The 6,693-nt window shown below is 44.9% G+C and overlaps 1 protein-coding gene across 1 annotated transcript in view; it reads right to left on the minus strand.

Annotated features, from left to right (window-relative positions):
* Positions 1 to 5,738, minus strand: part of LOC126095484 (mucin-3A) — a 794,250-nt gene extending 788,512 nt beyond the window's left edge. Inside the window, exons 1-2 of the mRNA XM_049910274.1 lie at positions 5,639 to 5,738; positions 1,853 to 1,984 (exon numbers count right to left, since the gene is read on the minus strand). The gene's annotated coding sequence lies outside the window, so the exon portion shown is untranslated. The remainder of the gene's footprint in view (positions 1 to 1,852; positions 1,985 to 5,638) is intronic.
* Positions 5,739 to 6,693: the final 955 nt, after the last annotated feature.

Genomic DNA, 6,693 nt, shown 5'->3' on the forward strand with positions numbered 1-6,693 from the left:
ATGGAGTGTGCGCTGATATTAGACTTCCAGTCAGATTTAAACTGTTGGGCGGACCGAGACGCGAACTCGGTCAAGTGCTCTATCAAGTGCAGTTTCGAAGGTAGGAGATGAGATACTGACGGAAGTAAAGCTGCGAGGCCAGGTCCTTAGTTATTCTCGGTTAGCTCAGTCGGTAGAACACTTTCCGCGAAAGGCGATGGTCCCTAGTTCGGGTCTCGATCCGGCATACAGTTTTTATCCGCCAGGAAGTTTCACGTACCGGGTAGATGATTAGCAGTACCAGATTCATGTCACAAGAAAGTTTTTAATGCGTTTCCCACGCTTTGCGTCCACTTTACAGAGCCTTGAAATACCTGAGGCGGATTAATTGGTCCGAGCTGAAACCCCACGGCGCCTGCCTAAGGAGAGCTACAAATCAGAATGGTGCAAGTATGGCGGAAATAAGTTATAACTGATTGTCGAATTCTCAAAATCTACTAGAATAACCATTAGATTGCACATAGTTGGATGCACATAACCTTAACCGATAATCAGGCAGAGAGCAAACTCCAAAAGCCTATAACAAAATTCTTTTCGAGTTATATTCGCACTATGGAGTCACGAAGTTACCGCGGAAAAATCACTTTTGCGTTAACTTTACAGAGCCTGGAAATATCTGTGGGCGATCCATTTGCCCGAGCTGAAACGCGACGACAGCTGCCTAGGGAGAGCCACGAATGTGATGTTAACGGAGGATGGTTCACAATTCGATACTGAGGAAGAAGACTGGAGAATCAATTCCGAAGAATGAAAAAATTGGACCCGATTAATCACTAGAAGTCGAAGTCCTTCGGTTGAATGACTAGTAGACACTGATCAGCTGCATCGCAGGGCCACAGTTGGGTGCGCTTCGCTGGAACTGGAGCGCCCATGCGTGAAAGAAGAGGAAAACATCGATGAAGATCCGCGAGTAAAAATCAGAAGCCTTCGCTGGTGCACAACAGGCGAGTACCTACCGTTTAGTGTAGGCGGAAGCACGAAGAAGAGCCAGCACTTTCGGTATCGAGGACGTGGAGCAGCTGGTTTCCAGTAAGTAGGTCCACTCAGAAGCTCTCGCTACCACGGTCTCTTCGCGACTGGGGAGGGGAATCCTTCGCTCCATTGTTCGCGCTATCTCGTCATCATCATCACCGGTGCCATTGGTTGGTACCGGGAAAAGTGGAGGGGGAAGGAGAGAAATAGGGTAGGGAAAGTAGAGGGGAGGGGTGATACTGGGGTGGCGATTCAACGTAGGAACAAAAGAATGTCACGAGAAGTGGGAAGCAATTTTTTTCTATCGGAAAGTGGAACCTAGTGACCCCCCGAGCCTTTAAATAGGGTGGAAGCGACTGGAAGAGGTTCCAGTTGCTTTTAGAGTACAGCCCGGAAGACATCTGTGTAGTACCAGACTGGTGAATTCCGTGTTAGCCGCCATTTTCAAGAGATATAACATATTGTTTTGCGTGGGACTACATATTTGCTATAATTTTTTAGGGTCTGCTTGATTTGTGAGGGACAATTGTTTGCAGTGATAGGTAAAGTAATTGCAAACATTTTTGCTAAGAAAGGTAAAAATAATGGTTACTTCCTATAGATCTGTTTGTATAACTTTTAGGGTTCGTTGGCTTTCTGAAGGAGAGTTATTTGCAATGATAGCTAGAGTTAACGCATTTTTTTTTTTTTTTTTTTTTTTTTTGCTGAGAAGGGTAAAAATAGTTGCTACTTCCGAAGAAGTATCTCCTTCGTAGGAGAGACTACTTCTTTGTTTATAGACAAATTTTTAAAGCTATCTATTTGGAAATTGGTGAGGCAGCTGAGAAGAATAGTGGCTTACCAGCAGTACTGGCCACGAAGTACGCGTTTCTCGGAGGTGTACTCTGCGTATATCGGCAAAAATTGGCAGCAAGAGGTACCTCTGCGTTGGCTGGTGCAGTTTAGGCTCTGGACAACGTAGTGAAGATCTGACCTGTAACAAAAGTCACGTTTCTGATTTGTTTTGCTACATTGCCATATACGTATCTTAAGACTGGTAAATATAAATTTATTACTTACAGAATAGATCTAGAACACTTTTATTCTTATTTTAGTTTTAGTGGTAGTTCAATCCTCAGACAGTGAGGACTTTTTCTGCAGGAATTTCACACATATTTCGTTTAGAGATGGCCGATAAGGCAATTACGAAAGAAGCGGAAGCAGCTTATCCCCGCACAAAGGCGAAGAGCCACTTGTGTCGTTGATCAAACTGTGAGTTGGAATATGTTACTCCGAGGAAGCGAAGTAAAGATATGTCACCAGAACCATGAAGTCTGGAATTACGTGTCAATCCCATGAAGATGTGAGCTGTTTACCATGATATAATTGTATTGGTGGTTATTTTAGTCACTCCGAGGGTTGGAGCTCTAATACACCCACCTCCGCAGCTGCACGGTCAGAGCGGCAGGTTGCCGGGCGATGAGGCCTGGGTTCTATTCCCGACTGGTCGGGAAATTTTCTCCGCTCGGGGTCTAGGTATTGTATTGTCCTTAGGTTAGTATTGTCATAACTGACATTCCGCTATTGAGCTGGCTCGATGGGCAACTCATAAAAGCCAATAAGGTGAAAAAAATTTTTGATTCAACCCAAAAGTATAAGTATATTTCGATACATAGCGCGTTTAACGTGACAATAACATTATTTTGGAGGCGTACCAACAATTGTCGTTAGTGCGCCTTGTTGTTATAAAGAGAAGATTTTAGTGCTGTTGCAATATATAACCAACTAATGAAAGTTGGGAGCATTTCCTTGGTACGTTTACGATAAGGGTTTGCGCGAATGCTCGAGAGGGCATATTTTACTGAAAGCGTCCGCAAGGCTAGTTCCTCCTACGTGATAGGAAAATTATTTCAGGGGCTTACCACCAAAAAAGTGTGTAGATGTAATGTTAGTTAAGCTTTATGCTTTGATGAAATGTAGTTTGTGTAGTAGCTTGCCGGCCGGAGTGGCCGAGCGGTTCTAGGCGCTACAGTCTGGAACCGCGCGACCGCTACGGTCGCAGGTTCGAATCCTGCCTCAGGCATGTATGTGTGTGATGTCCTTAGGTTCGTTAGGTTTAAGTAGTTCTAAGTTCTAGGCAACTGATGACCTCAGAAGTTAAGTCCCATAGTGCTCAGAGCAGCCATTTGAACCAATTATGTTGTAGCTTGTTGTTATCGGTCTTGGATGTACTGACGAAACTGAGTTCATTAGAACGTCGGTGTAGCCCAGTTACAGGGTGCACCTATTCTTTTTAGGAAGCGAGACAGGAAATCAGAAGTGAATCATTTCTGAGGGAACCATCCCAGCATTCGCCGCCGGTCCTGAAGAGATGCGTACGTGGGGATATTCGTAAAGGAGAAACAAAACGGGATGGACCTCATTCTTACGCTATCTCTGGATTTTAGATGATTCCCCACGTGCGTTTCCCAGCAGTTCTCTCGCTCTCAGCTTTTCGTCGGGGAAATTTACTGTACGGTAAGGACGAGAATTTGACAGGTATGACGTGAGCTGGTGGAGTAGTGCGGCGGCACCGCTGCAGCGGCTGTGCAGGGCGTGCGGCGTGGCCGAGACAGCGCTGCGCTCCGCTCGGAATGCGGCTGCGGCCACCACGGCCAGGGTCTGGGTCGCCGACCTGCAGCGAGCGGCGTGTAGCGGGCTGACGCCGGCCGCCCGGCTCAAGGGGAAGGCTACGGCGCTGTGCCGGTAGCCGCCGGCACCAGCTGGCGGGTGCGCGGCTCGGGCCGGTCTCACTGGGTCGCCACCGTTATCACTTCGTATTGCAATCAGCGAATTTAATTGTCACTGGTAAGCCGTGCGGTCACATTAGATGTTGTGAGCAGGAGGGGCTTTGGTGTTTCACTGTGTACAGTGTTTCCATATTAGACTTTTAGCGGGCTCCAAAAAGAAAATAAAGAAAAAAAAACTCCAGGTGTATGTTAATGTGCATCTGCGTTTCAGTTTTTCACTTTGTACGTTAGCTCTCCCTCCTCCTCCTCCTCGTCAACATCATCTCTTCCCCCCCCCCCCCACTCACACTCTCTCTCTCTCTCTCTCTCTCTCTCTCTCTCTCTCTCTATATATATATATATATATATATATATATATATATATATATATATATATATATAAAATTTGAGTGTGTGTGTGTAATTTTGGATGCGTGAAGCACGATATCCAGACAAAATGTCACTATTACTTCCACAAATGCACTACAGCGCCGCAGGATAGAACGACGACGATGTATGTCTCCAAATGCTTAGGAAATGCTTTATTCCAGTTGGCACGATTAATCTCAGCTGTCAGATAGAATTATTCTACGCGTTTGAGTTTTGTTATTGATCTTGTGAAGATGCTATTAGTGTCAAGGAACCAAGGGGTGAGAACAAGAGACAACGATAATTTCTACATTCCGAACCGGAATCCACTAAACGGTCAAAATGCAGCTTCCTACAAAACACTGGATTCGTAACTGGCGCTATGTAAAACATGTAATCTCACACGACTCAGTGTCTCAGTAAAATAAAATACTATTGTATTGCGCCAGCTATAGGCCGTTAAATGTGAAATCGATTCTGTGATAGCATTCGAAAAGTACGGTCATCGAAGCGTAAACAGTTTTCGAATGTAGACACACAAAGTACGTATAAATTTCACTAGGTATTTATCAGTGCTATGTTTTTGCCTACATTTCGTCCCCTGATGAATCTTGAGTTACCATATTTCAAGTTACATACAAAAACGTCATAGTTCGTTATTAGACGTCGTTGTCACATTACAATTTGCACTTCACTGTCAAAAAATTCTAGCATTGCTGGGATGATCGTGAAATTAACTTCCTGTTGACGCGTGTCACTTCAAACGAAACATTGTAGCATTCGATTAAGCAATAACACAAAGTTATAAAAAAGTTCATGTCTTTTTAGTTTATTTATTTTCAATCATGCACAACATCGTTGAGTAATTTTATTATACAGTACTTCAACTAATTTCGGCCAGTGGCCCGTATCAGTTACGCTGAAATCTTATGTGAAAGTGATAGGAAGTTATCACATAGGAACATGCGAGTGTCTCAATAATTTATACACTTCCATTTCTTTACAAAGGCAATAATGTCGCTTGTGTCCGCATCTGACCCTAGCATCCAAACTTACATGTATACGAGTGAGATGCAATCTCCTGAGCAAAAATACAATAGATCATTGAATTTGGTAAAAAGACTATAGTGGCGCAAGAGCTGTGAAGAAATTTAGACTTTAAACCAAGGATTAGTATTATATTAAAAAGATGGACCGTTGTCACGCGGAAATTCCCGAAAGTTTAAGTAATTCTTTTGCTTTCGGAATGTGGTTGGTGTTTGTGTCTTGGCCCTGAATTGAAGTCTCCACAGTTGCGTTGAAAAAGATCATGGTAGTGTATGACTGTGTACGTATTTAGACTAACCTTTATCTGAAGAATAGTGATGTATTGAAAGAGGTGGACAATTGTCACATTGAAATTTTCGACTGCCTAAATAATTCTTACGCTTTCAGAATACCATACGAGGCATTGAAAATGCGATTGGTGCTGGTGTCTGGGCCCTGCATCGAAGTCTCCAGTGGCTACTCACTGTGCGTGCGGTGCGGCAGGTCAGGTAGTGAGGCAGCGACTGCTCGGTGCGGCGTGCTGCGAGCGACTGAGCGGCTGGGCTGGCGCGCGGCTGACTCTCTACCGCTGCGGCCCGCCTCTCTCTAGGTCATAGCGTAGCTCACTGCGACTGCCCGCCGGTCGCATTCCTCTTACCGCCGGCGCAACCGTTCCTAATTGTCGTGGCGAGAGGCAGTTTTTAGACCGCTGCTTACTGAATACACAATCAGCCGGACACGCACGCGTACGAACAGGTACCGGCTTTGTTCTCCGCTGCTCCGAAAGAGTGCCGAGGGGGCAAGAATCAGTTCGCCTGGCCCCGCTGTCTACGATACCTGTATTTTCGTGTGCTGGCACCCGCCTCACTGCCCTCGTGTGCTGCAATCCCTGTCACGTTTTTGCCGCCGGGGAGTGCGAGTTGGGTGTTACTCAATCGCGTTATCGACACGGCGAGTACTGACAGCTTGTGTTGCGTTTGAGTGAAAGGGAACGCTTGGACGTCTTGCCACTGTTGTGTTCAGGATGCGAGCCTGCAGCTCTGTTTACGTGATGTGCACACAATGAGGGTGTAGGATGCTGAGCCGGCCGTGGGTGTCGGAACAATGAGTATAGGAGGAACGAAGGCAAACAAAACACAGTGACTTTCGTCCAAGGACAAAAAGTACTCTCATCTCCATCTGATGTTAATTGTTTCAGGTGCAGTATCATCTCTACACACCAATGTAAAAGCCAACATCTGCCTTAATGGCTGATAACTGTTATGCTTCTGTTTGTTATTACCTTGACGAACATGAAACGTTTTAAAGAAATGTTTTTTTCTTGTACTTCATTATTTGATCTCTCTTTGGAAACAAACTAAGTTTGTAAATGACTTAATACGATGGTATTTAAAAGGAGCGGAAGAGTTTGCTAGTGAAAGACTAATTCAGTTAGCATTTTCGACATCAAAGATATCGATACACAATGATCACTAGGATTTGCCAAAGCTTGTAACTTTGCAGCTAGTGTACGTATCAGATTCTTTCAAGTCTATAAAAC

This window comes from Schistocerca cancellata, chromosome 8 (genome assembly GCF_023864275.1).
Source record: "Schistocerca cancellata isolate TAMUIC-IGC-003103 chromosome 8, iqSchCanc2.1, whole genome shotgun sequence".
Classification (NCBI taxonomy): Eukaryota; Metazoa; Arthropoda; class Insecta; order Orthoptera; family Acrididae; genus Schistocerca; species Schistocerca cancellata.